The 19461-nt window shown below is 36.9% G+C and overlaps 1 long non-coding RNA gene across 1 annotated transcript; it reads left to right on the plus strand.

Annotated features, from left to right (window-relative positions):
- The first annotated feature begins 9962 nt into the window (after positions 1-9962).
- Positions 9963-11562, plus strand: LOC143239766 (uncharacterized). The gene is made up of 3 exons (XR_013021355.1): positions 9963-10303; positions 10489-10649; positions 11160-11562. It is a non-coding gene; the product is annotated as an uncharacterized LOC143239766 (long non-coding RNA).
- The last annotated feature ends 7899 nt before the right edge of the window (positions 11563-19461 follow it).

Below are 19461 nucleotides of genomic sequence, written 5' to 3' on the forward strand. Positions count from 1 at the left end.
CTTTGGGGATGATGGTTGTTCCAGGCCCCTCCCACGAGGAGCTGACCCCGACATTGGACGATCTGCCGTCACCTAGCTTGTTCACGTGTATCTTGGACTTCTCTGGTCTTCCTTGTCTCTTCGGATTGAATGAGGACGGTGGAGAGAAGTGTGGGGCCTTACAGCCCCGTTATGTTGTCGGACTTCGGTCAGGTTTTCCCTCCGGTGCTGTGGCGTTGGTCGGACGTCGGCGACCGCTGGTGCGAGAAGGGGATGGGGTCAGGTGACCTCAAGAGGACACACGCTCCTCTGCCTCCGTCCACTTTGTCGAAGCAGCAGCATCACTGAGTCCTCCCTCTGATTGGTTGATGTGTTTTCCTGCTTTACTCTTAACATTCGGGGAATGCGTAGTGTTGCGAAGCAATTCTTTGTGTTCTCCCTGTTCAACCGATTTGCGGTTGACGTTATTTTTTTTTGCAGGAGACCCATTTTGACTCTCGGAAGTACCATTTTCCACTTACTTCCCGTTACCCTGTCCGTGCCTTCTGGTCGTTTGGCACTACACGTTCGCGTGGGGTGGGATCTTTTCCACCCGCATTTTACTGGGACAATCCTCTCATCACGTAGTGATGCTGAGGGGCAGGTGGTGTACGTTGATGTTGTCACTGGGGTCGTAAGATTCGACTTCTATGCGCCTGTCTGGACCGGAGAGCGGGATACCTTCTTCACGGGCTTGGACAGGATCAAACTGGGGGTGATCCTCTTTCTGGTGATCAGTGTACGCGGTCTCTGCGTGCAGTGCTGTCGGATTTCGCCTTTTCCGATGTCTGGCATGCACTGCATGGATCTGCTTTTATGGCTACCTGGTCCGGTCAGGGCGTTTCTTGTCATCTCGACCGGTTCTATGTGACATCTGGCCTACGGCAGAGCCTCGGCAGGGCTGCTGTTCATCGGATTGGGGATGGCTTGTTTTGTGTCTGGCCATCAGGATTTTTTCACCACATTCCGGTATTTTGTCCCCGTTTATCAGGGCTCCGGTGTGTGGAGGCTCAACGTCTCCTTCCTTGCCGAAGATGGGGTTGAAGACGCTCTGCTTGCCCTTGTTCGGGGCTCTGTTCTGTTGAGTCTGTCACCGGGTCTTGGTGGGCGGGTCTCAAGGATACCTGTGCCTCCTTGCTGAGAAACTGGCATGCGGCTTTCGCGAGCCCTTCGCCTGGCCTTGCAGGGCAAGCAGGACATGTTGGCTGCCTTGCTTCGTGTCAGACCGACGAATCGCTGGGTCCTCGCAAACATTGAGGCACTACGTATGGATATAGCTTTGGATTATTCCAAGCTGTTCCGTGCAGCGAGCGTCTCTAGTCTAATCGAGTCGCTCGATCACAGAACTGTCACCAGGGTTCCGCTGTGCAGGCACGGGAGGTGGCTAAGACCCGACACATCTCCAGTCTGGTGTTGGAGAATGGTCAATCGTCATCTGACATCTCCGACATTCTGGACGCGTGCCTCGGCTACTATCGCCATTTGTTTTCGGTTTCGCCCGTGGACGAGATGACATTACTCGATTTTTGCCCTCCATCGACCACGAACAGCTGGTGAAACCAGTCTCCTTGGGTGGGTGTTGGTCGGCCATTAGGTCCATGCCGCTTGGTAAGTGTCCTGGGCCGGATGGGCTGCCAGTGGAATTTTACAGTCACGTGTGGCATGTCGTCGGACTTTTTAACGATTGTCTGGCTGCAGGGTCCCTACACCGGGAACGCTGGATGGGCTAATTACACTTATCTGTAAGGATTCCAGCCAGTCTGACGATCTTTCCTCGTGGCGTCCCATTGCTCTCCCGAACGTAGATGCAAAGATCATTTCTAAGGTCTTGTGTGCCCGTTTGAGTGCGGTCATGCCTTCCTTGGTCTGCTGCGCTCAGACTTGTGGTGTGCGGGGCAGAAGTATCCAACAAAATCTGGTGCTTCTCGAGGGACCTGTTCCACTACATCACGGATCGGGATATCCCTCCTGTCTTTGTGTCTCTCGATCACAGCAAAGCTATCGATCGAGTTCACCATGGATTTCTGTGGTTCGTTCTGGAGAGGTGTGGCCTTCCTCCAGTTTTTGTACGCTATGTGAAGGTTTTGTACGCGACTGCTTTGAGCAGGCTCTTGGTTAACTGGTACCTGACGTCCTCCTTTTCCCATCTTGCAGGGGTTCGTCAGGGCTGCTCTCATCTGTACCACTCGGTCTCGGTGCGTGGTCTCCATCTGCCGGGGGGGGGGTCGTGCGTGACGTATGTTGCGCATACAGACATTTGTGTCCCGTGTGTCACGCCCAGGTGGAGTCTGTCTTGCACAGGTTGGTTCTCTGTCGGCGGAGATCTGGGAAAGGGTTGCGGGCCTTTTCTGGGTCCCGTCCCTCTCGGCGGAGACCATCCTGTACCATGTACCTGTCCCTGTTCCCAGCCACCTGGCCTTTACCTTTCAGTACACCATTACCATCTTTAAGTACGTCATCTGGCTTGCTCGGAACAACTTGGTCTTCGAGCAGGCTCCGGTGTCGTACTTTTTGATACTGGTTAGAGCCAGGTATTGGATGTTACTCCACCTTGAGTAACATCGCCTCAAGGCGATGCAGTGCCTCAAGGTACTTCCTTGAGGTGGAGTACCAGCGCCTGGGTTACGGAACGTTTTACCAACTTTGGCGACCGGACGTCTCGCCCCTTTGTGCGTTGGTAAGGAGTCCTGTTGAGATCGGCTTTTGAGCCGCCCTGCCTCCGCTCTCGATACTTGTGTTTATTTGTTTTTTATCTTTTTAATTTTTATTTTTTTATTGTATATACTTTTTCTTGTATATCTTTAATGTTGTATCTTTTGAGGTTTTTTTTCCATTGTATATTTTTAACGTTGTATATATTAAATGTTTTTTTTTCCATTGTATATATTTAATGCTGTATATATTGCATGTTTTTTTCGTTGTATATATTTAACGTTGTATATTTCAATGTTTTTTTTTCGTTTGTACATAATTAATGTTTGTATATATTTCTGTTTTTCCGTTTGTACATAATTAATGTTTATATATATTTCTGTTTTTTTTTCGTTTGTACATATTTAATATTTGTATATATTTCACGTTTTTTCTCTTTGTTCATTCATGTCATGCAATTTTGTAATGTTTCTTGTTGTGTATAAATTTCAAATTTTTCCCTAATTTTCCAGTGTAAGATTAGAGGGAAAGAAGGTACTCTTCACTACCCATCGCCAACTCTTGGGTTATCTTTTACCAAAGAATAGTGAAATTGGTCGTCACATTATACTACCACACGGCTGAAAGGGAGAGCCGGAGAAAACGAAGAACAGGTGGAAAAGGTTCAGCACAACATTCACAAGCGTCAAAGAATTACGAGGTGTGATTACAGTCAAAGTGAAGGGAGCAGCAGATGCAAACACAGTACGTCGACATAATTAAGACTCATGACTCTGATTAACTGGACTTTAAACACATAAAATTTAGGAACTAAAGTGACGGACCTCTTTTCAGGACTGGGATCTATAGATCCTATGAAACAAGAAATTCAGCTGTGGGAGGAAACAGGAGTACCCCAGAGAAAACCCACTTTCACGACCAGGGCACCGAATAAAGGCCCTGACCGTGCCCTAAAGAAAGAGCTGTAATAAAAGTAAAATACAAAGATTAATTACAAGAGATATACAGTAACACTTACAATAACAAAGAGATGTGCAAATGATATTAATACACATAGATTGCAACTAGTGTGCGTTTAAAACAAAGAAGACGAATGTTCAAAGGAGGAGAGATGAGGAAATTTCTGTTTCTAGGCAGAGTGTTTCTAAACTGGATTACTTTCTGTGTTAACTTTCTGAATGCTCTCGTGAATCGTATGTCTTCCGGATACTGAGTTTCTTGATGAACCATGGCTGTCTTTGTTTGACAAACAGCGTCTGCTGTTGGGACATTGTCAGTCAGTAGAGGTTTCACAAGTTTCAGTCTCTTCAGTGGTGGTTTGGGTGCTCAGGGATATTTTGTTACCGAAAAGGTTTTGGGTACACTTGTCGGATGACTGGTTTATAGCTTGCGAAGGGTCGATGGGCGGAGTAGATATTCCGTAAGGCTGCAAGACAGGTTCAGGTTGCTTGGGTGTTCTTGGTTTGGTTTGGTGTCGTCGGGGGCTTTCGGCACTAAAATGAAAGATGTGATAGTAGCAGCCATTCCGTAGAATGGTATCAGCAATATGTTTACTGGGTGTTACAATTTTCATGAAGTTGGTAGCTTGCTGGGAGGATTTTGAGTATATCCGGTGGGCGGCGTTTGGTTTTCAACTGCGCATTTTATTTCACTTGGTTAAATGGAGTGGTGTACTCCTCTCAGGAAAACACTGAACATGTTCGTCATGGGTTCTTGGCGGGTGAACATCTGATTTTAATAGGGGTATTCCATGACTCACAAAAGTAAGATATGTCCTCAGGCGTTGACGCCTGGAGGAGAATCCTCCTCGGCGTAGAATTCGCGTTCTGTAAGAGGTCTAAGGAAGGGCCAGCCTTAGCCTGCGCAATAAACGTGGCAATTTGAAGAGGCAAAACGTGAGGCGGTAGGCCGTCGACGATTACGGCGGGATCGGCACAGCAGAACCAGGTAATGAAAACATCATTATGGTATAGCAGGAGGAGAAAAACACGTCTGACATATTGCAGCTCGAGCCTTGTACCTACCGATACACAGTCCACAAGAAATATGTCTGTCCCTCGCAATGAACATCATGTCTACTGATGCCGTTGACGTTCCAAAAGGAGAATGAAATTATGCCAGAAGCAGGAGGTGATTATTTTTTTCATAAAAATAATTCCTGGCTTTTAAAATATTAATGTGTAATGTTTTTGTTATGATTATAAGGTTGATTAGCGACGAGAAGATATTGGGAGTGAAGTGGACAATTGGAAATGAAACGTGTAATTAAAAATTGTTTTATTCTCATTAGTGGTCAAATAATAACGCTTTACATCGGGTCAGTATGAAGTACTCATAATATGTTAACAAAATTGCACTAAAATAGAAATGTATAAAATTATTTAAGTTAAGAAATTCACGAAACACCATTTCCTTTTAAATGGTGTCAAGAACGTAAATATTAATTAGTCAATACATGAGTTTAAACCTTTCACACCTAGTTAGTCCCTCTGTGGCTTTTTACTCTCTAAACATGTAAATACATCATTGAAATATATATAATTGTGCATTTTATTATATTCGCTAGAGTTTATTCCAGAAAATATAAATACTGAAATACTTGTGAAAACTGATGCCCTACGTCAAACCATTTCATGATTCTGAGAAAAGGTTTGGTGACAGATCTTGTGTGTGAAAGTGGAAGTATGTTGTACGTTGAGCACTAACGATATATAGTTTTAGCTTGACTTGTAGAACATTTATTTCTAGTGCAAGTGGTCTAGAATTCAAATACCCTGCACGAGAGACACAGTGATTTAACTTATCACAATGATCGTTAATTACAGTGGACATTAAAAATCCTTCATAATTCAGAAAAGAGTTAATTTAATACATTACGCTATTCACCACAACCCTTAAAATATGATAACCCACAGAAAAATAAATCACTATAATATCAGGTTAGTGTATTACACTATGTAATAAAATTCTTACTTTTTCTTATTCCTGGGCAGAAAGTGTAATTTCGCAATTGCTTATGCCTATAGTAAATGGAAAAGACCCATTTTGCTCTTCAAACTTTACTTTTGTGACCTGGGAGCTTATAACGAAAACATGATGGAAAGGCTATATTTGGGGGCTGATACGTGAAAGTGATTTACATTACAGTTGCAAATCTCAAAAAACTACTCACTTCTAAATATTTTTGCGTAACTTTAGTGCAAATACATGTAAGTCTTGATTCATGTGTTGTTTTATTCAGACCTTATGTAAATGAAAATGTGCAAATTTACCAGTTTTTACATAGAAAATAGGTTAATTTATAAATTTAAGGTCACAAAAGCAAAGTTTGAAGGGAATAATGGCCATTTTCTGTACTTTTACAACATAAGCAACTAAGAAATAACACATATTATCCAGGAACAAAATCTGTGTTATATAGTGTTGTTTAACATATAGCTATTTAATATACAGTAAATTGTAATTTCAGTTTTCTCTTAGCGTCATCTGCCAGCCGTATAACTAACGTGGCACACTGTGGATTTTATTTCTGTTTGTTGTTGAGCTCAAAGATCCACAATAGAATATCTCTGGTACATCTATTACCAGCATGTAAACCCGATTATTTTCTATTTCAGCTGCTAGTGGTAAATATTATTTACTGATAAGAGTAATAAAGTGGATAATTTTATGTGACAAAGAGATGAATAGTATTTATTAATACGATTAATAATAAAATGGGTTGGTTTCTACGACAACACCCAATGAGATGAACATCGGTTAGGTTTACCATGGTTTATTTTTCAGGATCTTCGTTTGAACTGTCTACTAGATAGTATACGTATTCCATTCACAGAAGTTTGTTTGTTTTGAATTTCGCGAAAAGATACATGAGGGCTATCTGTGATAGCCATCCCTAATTTACCACTGTAAAACTAGAGGGAAGGCAGCTATTCATCACCACCCACCGCCAACTCTTGGGCTATTCTTTTACCAACGAATAGTGGGATTGACCGTCACATTATAATGCCCCCACGGCTGGGAGGGCGAGTATGTTTTGGCGCGACTCGAGCGCGAACCCGCGACCCTCAGATTACGAAACGTACGCCTTAACGCGCTAGGCCATGCCAGGCACCCTGTAGACGCTCTTTATTCTTTTTTATTCGTCTATTTCTTACAGGAGCAAACGTGGTTTTAAGTACAAGAACAAAATAATACATAAGTGAAACAAAGTTTTCACAGTAAATACTCCTCACTTGTAAGATCTGCATTCTTTATGAGTTTAGTGCGAAGGCGCGGTTGATCTTGATGTTTATCCAATTCGCTGACATGAAAGACATTCGCCTTCCGTTTCCAGACGTCACGTGCCTCATTCTTTGCCAGAAATTCAGTTGATTAGCAGTTATTGAGCACATATCTTTATTTTCCCAGAACGAGAAAGACCAAACTAAAACTCTGAAAAACACGATTTTGAAATTTTGAAATAAATTACTTCTTAAATAAGAGGGCACCAGGCACACATACCGTCCGGTAGAGTACATGTTAATAAAAAAATAGTCTAATTAACACATGATGTAACATTATACATTCCCTCACAGTACACAAACTCCCAGAATTATGGGTCAGTTCTGAACTGTACTTATACAGTTTGACCTTGTCTCGAGTGAATTGATCAGATGAGCATACATTTGATAAAAGCTAACTTAATATCTGGATGTTCTCTATACATGCAAGTTTGTAAACAGTTTTTTGTCATTTTATTTGCAGAAGGAAGTGTCTTTTGACACCAAAACAATATAATGATTATTAAAGCTGTGGTAAAAAAATATTTGCTTAATTGTAAACTAAAATGTGAAAAAATATATCAAATATAAACAATATATATCTTCCCACCTATTAAGCTCAATTGCTTAGTATTTTTATTGAAGTAAAGTACAATAAGTTAGATGCTTGTTTTGAAACCCCAGTATAACAACACATTTTTCTTTAATAGGCAGATGGTGTTCCTGTATATCGTCATACATCACTACTTCTGGAACTTAGAAACCAAGCTTATAACATAAAGTTTCTAGACGTTAATATCACAGAAAATCCAATTATTCCTTTGAACAGATGTATCGACGTTACATCTTTGGATCACCAAAAGCCAAGGTGTCCGTAATCGGTAGGAATATGTTATTAACATAAAGTCCTTGTGAATTATAATGTTATGAAAATGTTTAATGGATCTCCTTTCTCTTCATAAAATAAAATTTAAGTTTAAAGTAAAGAAATATGTCACGCATGTAACTTCTGCATGTAACACGTGTAAACCATTCATTCACCTTTCAAATAAATAATTGCATTAGAAACAATTTTTTTGTGTAGAAATATTCATATTTATTATTCTACTCCATAGGTTAAGCCTAACTAAGTCAAATAAGCAGAATGCAAAGAGAGTCCACCAAAATATTCTTGTTATGCAGATATCATCTGCTGTTAGTGTACTTACTTTCATTACTTACAATTGTACATTTCAATGGTTGAGAAACATTTGAAACTTTAAAGTGTTGTCTAATGTGGAATACCTTCTACAATAAAGGTAATGTATTTTACAGGTTATATTGTTGGAGCACCTGTACCTGGAGATAACTTTATTAAAACTGTCAATCTGGATATTGCTCAACCTGTGAAATCTGGAGAACATATCATATTTGATTTTGCTTATAATCTTTACACACTTGTTTACTTGAGGTTGACAAATCAACTGAAAGGAGATATCTTGAGAAAGACCCTGAGGTTTCTAAATAGAGGTATTACTGTAGACATTTTGTTTATACAGTATTAAAGATCAAACAAGTGAAAAATAACAAAATATTTTGAAAAAATTATAGTTTTATTTGTTAACAGTGTTTGTGAAGATTTATTTTTAACACTTTTTGAGTGCTGGTTTCTTTTTCAGAATTTATGCCTATTTTACAATAAAAGTGAACTTTAGTTAGTGAGAAAATTGTGAATGACAACTTATAATTTTATGTTTCAGCTTACGCCTTCCAAATGGTATTTTGTAAGGATGGATCATTCAGTAGGTTCAAGAAAGTACCAAATGTCTAGTAAAAAAAGATTAGGCTTAGCAAATCATAAAGAGTTAGGCTTAGTGATATTAATTAGACACTATTGTGATTATCGTATATGTTGCACATACTTTTAGAAACTAAAGTGTGTATCTGTTATTTCTAAAAAGGGTTAAAAACATTATATTAAAATACATTTTAATACACAAATCAGCAAGCCCCATGAAAGCTACAGAAAATGCAGAGCTGTGGTGGAACTGCATATATCAAAAGTACATTGTGGCATTGTTTAGGTATTTTAAGATAATGTAATACAACAAGAAATTCACCACTTTTGAGAAGTGTATTTAAAAGTCCTTTATTATGGAAAATATTAATATAGTTGGATCATAAACACTTGTATTGATTTAAAATTTAGAATTTAAGATGAAGATATTACTTATGTTTAATTCCACTGGAAAACTAAGGAATATGGATCAGCTTGGGACACCAGGACCATCCAGAAAGAAACTGCAGCTGTGGTCAGCATTCATGAACACTGCCACCCTTGTACAATGAATTTATAGAAAGCCTATAAGAAGCAATGGGGTGCTCTTGATTAGAGCTTGGCAATTAGGTGTATTTGCTAATTAATTAATTGTGATTTCAGTTAATCTATTGTACGAATAATTGAAAACATTCGTAATTTGAAACACTAACTTTAACTATTTGTGATGATTGGAGTAATCAGAAATATAATTAAAATATTTAATTGTTGGAACTACTAATTGTCAGTAATCATCTAGTTTTAAGCACTGATTAATGTACTTGGTTAAATTACCCAGCTGTACATTTGACAAACAGTTCTAGGATGGGAGACTTACCGTTGAAACAATACTGTGGGACTATTGTCAAAATTCACAGTTGTTAGACGGATTGTGGCTTGGACTCTAATAATGTATTTGGTAATGCTCCAAAATAGTTTTTGTATGTCCTCAACTTGTGTTATATTTTAATTGGCTTTGTAGATATTAATGGAATACCACAATCAGATATGGCGACAACTTGAAAATAAACCTGAAAAAAATGTGTCGTTAACAGCCTACGTGACAATTACTCTTGCTGAAGTATTGGCTCAGCCAGGGGTATGACATGCCATTTATGTGATTCAATGCTAAATTTTGTTTTACACCTAGTGATGATTTCTTATAAATGATTTAGTGTGATTTCACGGGTTACATTTTATCTAATGTAATGACTGGAATTTTAGCTTTTGTTAGTTTTAATACAGTCTTTAGAATTCAAAATAACGAGACACACCAGCCTGTTCTGTTTTAATGAGATAATATTCAACACTGGTTGTAGGAACTGCGAACGGAGACAGCAATGCTCGAGCAAGAGCAGTGACGTATTTAGAACGTCAGCTGCCCCAACTTACCAATCCATACGATGTTGCTATTGTCTGTCACCTATGCTCTAATGGTAGCAAGATGTTTTGAGGCAGAAGTATGCTTTGACTTGTTAGACTAAATGAAGCAAGAGATGGAGGGATAATCCAAGATCAGATTGTGAGATGGTTCAACACCATGCGGCATCACGATGCTGCTTTCATTTCTACTCAGGTACATAATGTTTTCACCTAATTATTCATGATTTATCAAGTTATCAGTGATGGCTCAATAACTGAAATTTTTGTTTTACCTGTATTCATACTTTCACATGATATCTTTTATTGTTTATACCACAGTTAAAAATATAAAACAAATTGGTTCTTACATGCTATCCTATTTTATTTTTATGTTACTAGGATACTGTTGTTGCCATGCAAGCGTTAATGGAAGCGTCGTTTAGAACTCACGTGAGAGACATTACGATATGAATTTGAAAGTTGAGTCTTCATCCAATCCTGGAGAAATTGCCGACCTTGTAGTTCATGAAGATAACTTGGCTACATTCAAGTCGATATCGGTAAGACACTCGTCTGTGAGAATAATTTATAGACATCTGATTTAATGGACAATTTTAATTTATTTAAAGTAGCCCTGACAATAAAAGAATGAAGTTATTGTTTAGCGTGACATTTCACAAACTGGGGCCTATGAGTCATCTGAAACTTAATAAAAAATATTTTGAGAAATATGATTTGTATAGTGAAAAAACATTAGCATAAAATTAAGTTTATGTAAATTAAAGTATTTAGTTTTGTTGGAATATAGCTCTTAATGTAAGAAACAAAAAAGCTTTAAAAATTTAACTTGAGGGATCTTCGCATTACTAATGTGTGAAAAAGGTTGGTATCGTACAGGTCAAAATGCGATTGAATGATCAAAGTATAATAATGTTATGCAGATCAGGATAAACCCAAGCTTCTGTCCTGTTCAATTTATATACAACATAGCCCAGTTAAAGAAAGTATCTTTTATAAACATTCTAAATTCTAACAAGCCTTGATTGGTCAACCTGTCTTTACTTGCTTAGGTTGCACCTAATGTGTGGGGTCATGTGGAAGTTCAGGCTAAAGGATCTGGTCTTGCGGTCCTCCAACAGGATGTCCAGTAAAATGTAGATCGAAGCTTTCTGATTCTCCAGCCCCTTGTAGATTCCTTTGACTTATCAGTAGCTGCTCAATACCATGGTCGAAACAAATCTCATCTTGACATCAAAATCTATGCAAGGTAAGAAGTTGTAACCCATATCTATTGTGACTTTTACAAAATTAGGCCAACAGTGAAATCAAACTCCAGTAAATTGTGCAGGAACATTGTTATAAGTGCAGTATGGGCAAAATAAATGGTAGTTAATTAAATATTTCATGGCCTTTATTATGCAGATTGTTTTCAAGGCTGGTAGATTCCAGCTCTACTGATAAATTAAACTTATATTATTATATTTGCAACAATGTATATTCACTTTGTCACCAAGTTATTGAGTTATATTTAATTTACCAATAAGGATTATTCTCTCAAACAAACTTAGGTGATGAGAAAATAATATACTATTTATACCACACAAACTTGACTACTATTCTTTTATTTTAACAACTGAATCAAAATATAATGGATTAAAATAAATTAAAAGTCCCTGAGGTTTGTAATCATTGTGTATAAACAGGTTTAATATTAAAAGGCTGTTTTAGACCTCAACCAAATTTTCTCTCTCAAGAAGAACACGCTATATACTGAGCTTGTTACAGTATAACTATTACGTTATTTGTCACTAGGGGGCATGTGAGAAACTGATTTAAAAAAATAAATAAAAAAACAACCAAGATTTATTCTGAATACCACTGATTAATGTTGTTGTTGTACTTTAACAAGTAGGATTTCTCTAAATGAAAATTTCTATACAAGAGGTTTAAGCAGGTCAAATATTCCTTATACTATGAGTACAATTTCTAGATACTGTTTCTTAGTAATGTTTGAGTGTAGATCACTGTGTGATCATAGGATACCAAGACCAGCTCACTATACCTGCTGTATTTGACGGACCCAAAAGACTGTGCAATATGAAATGCACCTGTTGAAAATTTGGACAGTATAATGTGAGTGTAATGATACCAGACCCTCCAGCTATAACAAATTTTAAAATCACAGTTATTTTTACCACACATTTCTGGTAGTTATCAGTTTAATGTGTCTGTACTGTACCTCCATCATGGGAATTTTTGTCTGATTTTAAAGTTATAAGCTTTCAGGTTTACAATGTGAAATGTTGATAAGAAAATGAGGTACAACAAGTGGTGCAGATGTTGAAGATTGCTGCTCAGAAACTTCAAGACGTGGTCGTTTACCTTTTGACTGTTTTTCACTATTTTGTTTAAATTTTTTTGGAGGATCCATAAAAATAAAAGGAAGTTTTAGTGCCCACTGACTCCACCCACCATGGAGCCCAATGAGGGGACATACTACAATGTCAAGCAAGGTCACTACAGCAACGCCAGGGTTTTGTGAGTACTATACCCAAACACCAGCATCAGACACAATGCCCACAACACCTGTTGATAACTTCCAACACTAATACTTGGTTGCCCCTACCCCAGGTCGATCAGCCAATTGACCTAAGGGGCCACCCTAAGGCCGCCTGTTTACAGGAATTCAAGGCCAAAGTCGTGTGTTAAGGTTGGACCCCTAAACCACCAGGATTCTTTCCTCCCCTGCACGAGTCGCCACGTACGGCATTCACGTGGGTGGATGTTTAGATCCCAGAAGAGGTAAATGGAAAGAACAGAACCCTCCCTGGGAGTTCCCCTCACCATGTACAGAAATCCACACCAAGGGGTGCTTGTTTGTTAAGGCTATTAACACAGCTGTAAGAGAAGACAAGCTACAACTAGGAGGGCTAGGAAAACTAAATGGAGAAAGAACAAGAGGCAAATGAAAGTTTAGCATAGCAAATAAATGTAACAGTAGTTATAAGGATAGGTTTAATTGTTACTATAGTGATGCTAGAAGTATAAGGAGTAAAATAGATCACTTTAGAGCACTGGTAGGAATGGAGGATTTTGATAAAATGGCAATATGGTTAAACACAGAAGATTTTGATGACAGAAGGTTCTTTGAAATACAGGGTTACAGGCTTGTGATGATAAGAAACCCACCTGAAGTGAAAATATATCGCAGGACAGCTGGTATGGGTATTAACACATTTACCAATAAAGCAGAGAACAACATTTGGACCTTCTTAGGTCATCTTCGAGTTAATTAGTAAAAAGTGTCAATTATCACACCAGCTGTCCTGAGGGTTAGAGGCTGAAATAAAACTGCATATAATTTGTTACCATTTTTAAACTTGTGGTTTTATATCTATTACTAAATTCTATATAAATAGACTGTTGAAGTTTGGCTAAGTTTATTGGCATGTACATACACCCAAGTACAAGTATAGGATATTTTGTCTTGGTCATTAAAATCTTTAACTACCAAGAACCACCCCAGAAGGACTGTAAATATGTTTGATGGTGGGCCTTACATACTTTTATAAAAATGTTTGTGGTGTAACATTATAACAATAAAAATACATTTTACATTAGTAATTATAAAAAAAGACATTATGCAACTTGATAATGTTGCTAACAAATTTTCCAATAAAACCACGTTAAACACTCCACAGTTGTTCGAGTTTCTTAAAGGATATTGTCTTTTGTGTAATCCTATAAAGGAAGTAAACGTATTTCTCTCTGGATACGAAGGTTATATTAATTTGTGTTTTGATCTAGTTATAAAATATTTTAAAAAAACGAGAGTAAATCGTCATTTACCCCATTCCTTGTGAATGTGGAGTTCAAAACGTTGGATAATATAAATATAATAAAGTTAGGATTAAGAAAAACTAAACACGCAAGAAAAACCGAATATACTGATCTGTGTGTAATAGCTATTCATTTTAAAGAATAGGAAAAGCAAAATAGCATTACCAAAAACAGAAATCATACACTTACCCAATCACAGAAGTTGATAAAATGTGAATGCCAGCCACGAAAGCATTTAAATAGATCAGATGACAAAAGTTATAACAAGAGAGACTCCGAACGCGTGGATAGCATATCTCTATCAGGAAGACCCAGGATCCAATCTTGGTCCTTACTATATATATATATAATAATAACAAAAGTAACTAGTTAATTAGTCTCGTTGCCATAGCCTCACCTAACGCATTAAAGGTGGAAGTTATCATTATAAACTTACAGAAACCAAGATACGGTTTTAATGACGTTTCTACATAGTGTAATGGGTATCTTTGCTTTGCTTATGGTTTGTAGCGCTTCCAGACTTACCACAGCCCCTTGGGGTCAACGTTTCGATCCACAGTATCGAGTCATCATCAGGTCAAATTTAGTTTTAAAAAAGGCAGATTAATTCCAGCAAACATAACAGTTTCGTGATAGTGAGGATAAGTTTGTAGATGGCGCTGAATTTGCTTTTCTTTTCATTTTTTAAATAAAATGAGGCAAATAAAATATTACCATAAATAAGTAAAAGGTCCTGGATATTTAATCTGTTTTCTTGATGACTTTGTCAACAGCTTTAGTATGGGTCGAAATGTTGCAACAAAAATAATTTGGAGTTTTGCTACAAGTTCTTATTATTTCATTTTTTAATTAATTGGCCAACAACCCACCATTCAACAATCTGTTATCTAACAATTAACTGGCCAACAACTAACCATTCAATAATCTGTCATCTAACAATTAACTGACCAAAAACCCACCATTCAACAATCTGTTATCTAACAATTAACTGGCCAACAACTTACCATTCAATAATCTGTTTTCTAACAATTAATTGGCCAACAACCCACCATCCAACAATCTGTTATCTAACAATTAATTGGCCAACAACCCACCATCCAACAATCTCTTATCTAACAATTAATTGGCTAACGATCTTTTCTCCACAATCACTAAGAAGCTACTGTGTCTTACCACTGCGACTGCAGGAGAGGCCAACATTTCTAGCGGAGAGACAACCGTAAAATAAGCAACATTTGCGAATTCATACACAAATGTCACGACCGGAATTCCAATCCAAATAGCTCGAGGTAAATTTCTGAAAAATGTATTAAGAACTTAATTCTGACATCACTCACTAGCAGGTAAAAATAGTTATTGTGTGACTGGTCGTTTCTACAGTAAGTACAATGAAATTAATATATTATACCATAACAAAACCATAAAGTGAAAGAGACAACTTAATTCCAGCCAATCTGGTTTTTTTTTACTTAACTTGCAATAAGTATCCTTTATAAGTTTACATTACTATTCTTAGAATTTGACATGTCTCAATCTCTCAAATCTACAAGATTTCAGAAGAAACAAAATATTCTAAATATTTAAAGTCGCACGTGCCAGTCAATTGCGCGTTTTCAACTCTTTGATCAACAGGTTTAATGCGAGGTCATAAATCATTGAGATAGATACAAAGTACTCTGATAATATATGGGTTAACAAACAAGCTCTTTAAATTGCAGAGGAAAGAAATATATTAGCTGTGTTTCTAGGGCGTATATTTTAATATAACCTTAACCTAAATGTTTTTAAACAGCTTTTAACAAGGAAAGTTCAAGTAAGAAAACTGTCAAAGTTTATTACCTTCTATAACCATGTCGAGCAGAGGAGATCACAAGGACAGGGGTTAGCTGGAAATAAAGATTTTTGAAGAAATATATTTTGATTTGGTAGGGTGCCGGGAGAGGGAGCTGTATGTTAGAGGAAGTTACGTGAACTGCGAGTTCCCTGTGATACACAAGGTTAAAAATCCATAAGAAGTAAACTGGTCGTCTTTTATTCCGGTTCTGCCAGTCTTAAACATTTTTGAAATACAAAACGGTGGGTTATACTTTATAACATAGTCCATGCCCCTCACTGTGTGCCATTCGTTTTAAAAATGGTATCCTTTCCATTCCCTATGGAGCGAGATATCACGTGCATCTTTCAGTAAATGTGGACAATTTATACAATCGAGGGTTTGGTTTGTTCGGAATTTCGCGCAAGGCTACATGAAAGCTACCTGCGCGAACCGTCCCTAGTTTAGCAGTGTAAGACTAGAGGGAAGGCAGCTAGTCTTCACTACCCATCGCCAACTCTTGGGTTATCTTTTACCAAAGAATAGTGAAATTGGTCGTCACATTATACTACCATACGGCTGAAAGGGCGAGCATGTTCGATGTGACGGGGATTCGAATTACGAATCAAGTGCCTTAACCACCTGGCCATGCCGGGCCAGGACCGAGAGAAAGTACTTTTGGGGAGTAAGAGGAGAAAAGGCGGGGACTTTAACCAATCCAACCAGCCCCTTGAACACGTCACTTTCCACAAACGTTTATACTGTGGTAAACATAGAGCTACAATATGGATATGAATTACTCCTACTTGTATGGATCCTTCAGCTCTTCTGTAACGAAGTTCAAATAATTCCTGAGAAAAATGTAAAACTGTTAAGATGGTTATATGTATGTTCATTCATTTTATAGAGTAACATGACATGAAGGATGCTATTAAAAGAAAAAAATATTTCCTGAACAAATTAAAACTTACACAGATACAAGTCTGTTTTTCAAAAACGAACCAATCATAGTTCGTATTACATACACTAGTTTCTAAAAGTCATCAAATTAACAACTCCTAAACAGCTCTTCTTTAAGTGTCTCACAAAAGACTTTTTGTTTGCTTAAAGTATTGGCTATTCGTAAAAGGGCTTTAATATTTAAATAATACAGAGAAATAAGTATCTTGTAAAACCAACGCAGAAAAGTTTGAAAAATCTTAACTCACCAGTTAACTAAGTAAAACATTGATGACTTACATGTTCCAAACAAAACTTCCAGTAGCTTGAATTGAAGTAAAAATAATTTAATATTCCAGAAAACTCCAGAACAATGTGGAAGTATTTTGCGTTTACTAACTATATCAGGGTGGCCACACTTCTTTAACGTTGGAGTCACATACGATAAACTTCAGGTGTTTGAGAGCCGCAAGACATGAACACATATCACATACATAGTATTTATTCATGTATGTAGTTTTTAAACTGTTAATATGTAATAGTTTCAATAATCACAAAGTGCACACATATATATCAAATGTTTTCAGAATCCCAGCTGATTACTGTTTTAACCATAGTGAGCGTATTTAACACAGTAATGGACTGGGAAACATCTAAGAAAAATATGGAAATTAACATTAAATGAGACTGCCAAAAATAATAATAAAAGGGGTAGAAAACAAACATACTAATGATATTTGTTTTAATAAATATCTGGTCAAAACATGGAGTAAAATATGTAAAACAATAAAATTACAGATATTTTAATCAGATACCACCTTACAAAATGTTTGTCTTATCGTAACATTTTTCTGACACAAACAAATATTAATAGAATTATAAGGTTATTTACTGCTAGTAGAGGTCTTGCGAGTTTCCATTTTGGTTGCGAGTCGTTGAAATTCCGGCTGATATGTTGTCAAGGCTGTTAGAATTAGTTCCGTCAGATGTTGATTTGTAAGGATTGCACGAAGATTCGACTTCACAAACTTCATTACAGATTACAGTGATTCACAGCAGTATATTATGCTGAAAACTGAGATGAGTCGCACACTGGTTTTCTTCAGCTCAGGATATTTTATTTCTGGAATTTGTTTCCAGAACTCAATTGTAGAATGGAATTCATGGATCATCTTTAGACCAAAGTGCTCTTGTAGTTCTATTAGTTCCATTTCCACAGCAGATGGTTGTGTAACCAGAGGTTTAAGAATTAGACAACCATCATTCATCACATCAGCCATGAATGGATTTACAAGAAAGGCGAAGCAGGTCTTCAGCAAGTCCTCAAACCTGTCTAGGAAATTATCAAGCAATCTTTGTAATTTATCTTTATATTCTTCCAGTTTGTGGTCTTATTTCAATATCAGGGAATGTATTTACGCTCGTTTTGAGATTGGAAAAGTAACCAAAAATTCTTGACATTATGTCTCTTTGAAAGTCTTATTTTATTCTGAAAGCTGAAAATTGTCTGAGTAAGATCAGAAACAATCTTATCCTTCCCCTGGAGTGCAAAGTTGAGGGTTGTAGATGATTCATTATATTAGTAAGGAACATTAGATCTTACACCCATTCATCATTTCCTAGTTGAGGACAGAATATTATCTTTTCTTCAAGAAAAGTAATAATATGCTCCGTCAGATCCACAAACCTATTTAAGACATTTTTGGGTACAGCCACCTAACAGTGCAGTAGAAAGAGACATCACTGAGTTTATCTTCAAGCTCCAGTTCTTCAATTATGAAAAACATCCAAAAATATCTACCGCAAATTTTAACATATATCATGAACTCTGTCAACCATGGATAAATTCATAGTACTACACATCAATATCCAAGTTGTTACTGCTTCCAAGAAACATGTGATTGAAGATATAACGAACTCCATAAAACCAGATATTTTTGTAATTAGTGAAACTGCCCTCTCTGTCTACCATAGATTCAGAATAAAAGGATACACTATATTCAGACACGACAGGAAGGTGAAATAGATCCCAACCGAGGAATTTTATTATTGTACAGAACTGAACTTATAGTTCAGGAACTTAAACTACCTTCCTCTGAGGAATCAGTAACCGTAAGCATAAGAACGCAAAATAATACTGACGTAACTGTGGCGGGCATTTATTGCTCGTCTAGAAAAGTATTAGATGCAAATCTTTTGCATTCCATCTATAATCAAAATCCCAATATAGTTATTACAGGAGATTTAAATAGCAAACATACAACGTTCAACTGTAGATGTACAAAATACTTTATAAATTTCCAGCCGAAACTAATATGATATTATTATATTATATGAATATGATATTATTATATTATATTATATTATATTATATTATATTATATTATATTATATTATATTATATTATATTATATTATATTATATTATATTATATTATATTAATATGATATTATTATATTATATTATATTAATATGATATTATTAAACGATGCAACACCGATACATATCTCATACGCACATGGTGAAATACTGGACCTATGTCTGTTCTCGTACAATATGAGTCGTAAATTTGTAACTTTCATGTCGGTCACGATTTAGACAGTGACCACCTTCCAGTTTGGTGTATCTTCAATCTCACCCCTCCCTCACTTAAACAAAACTAAAGTTAAAGATAAACTAAATTATAAAAAGCTAATTGGCCATTATTTCAAACTGTCATAAACCAAATTTTACCAACTGAAGCACTAAATATTTTCGCGGAAGCATCAGATATAGATGCG

Source organism: Tachypleus tridentatus, chromosome 13 (assembly GCF_004210375.1).
Source record: "Tachypleus tridentatus isolate NWPU-2018 chromosome 13, ASM421037v1, whole genome shotgun sequence".
NCBI lineage: Eukaryota > Metazoa > Arthropoda > Merostomata > Xiphosura > Limulidae > Tachypleus > Tachypleus tridentatus.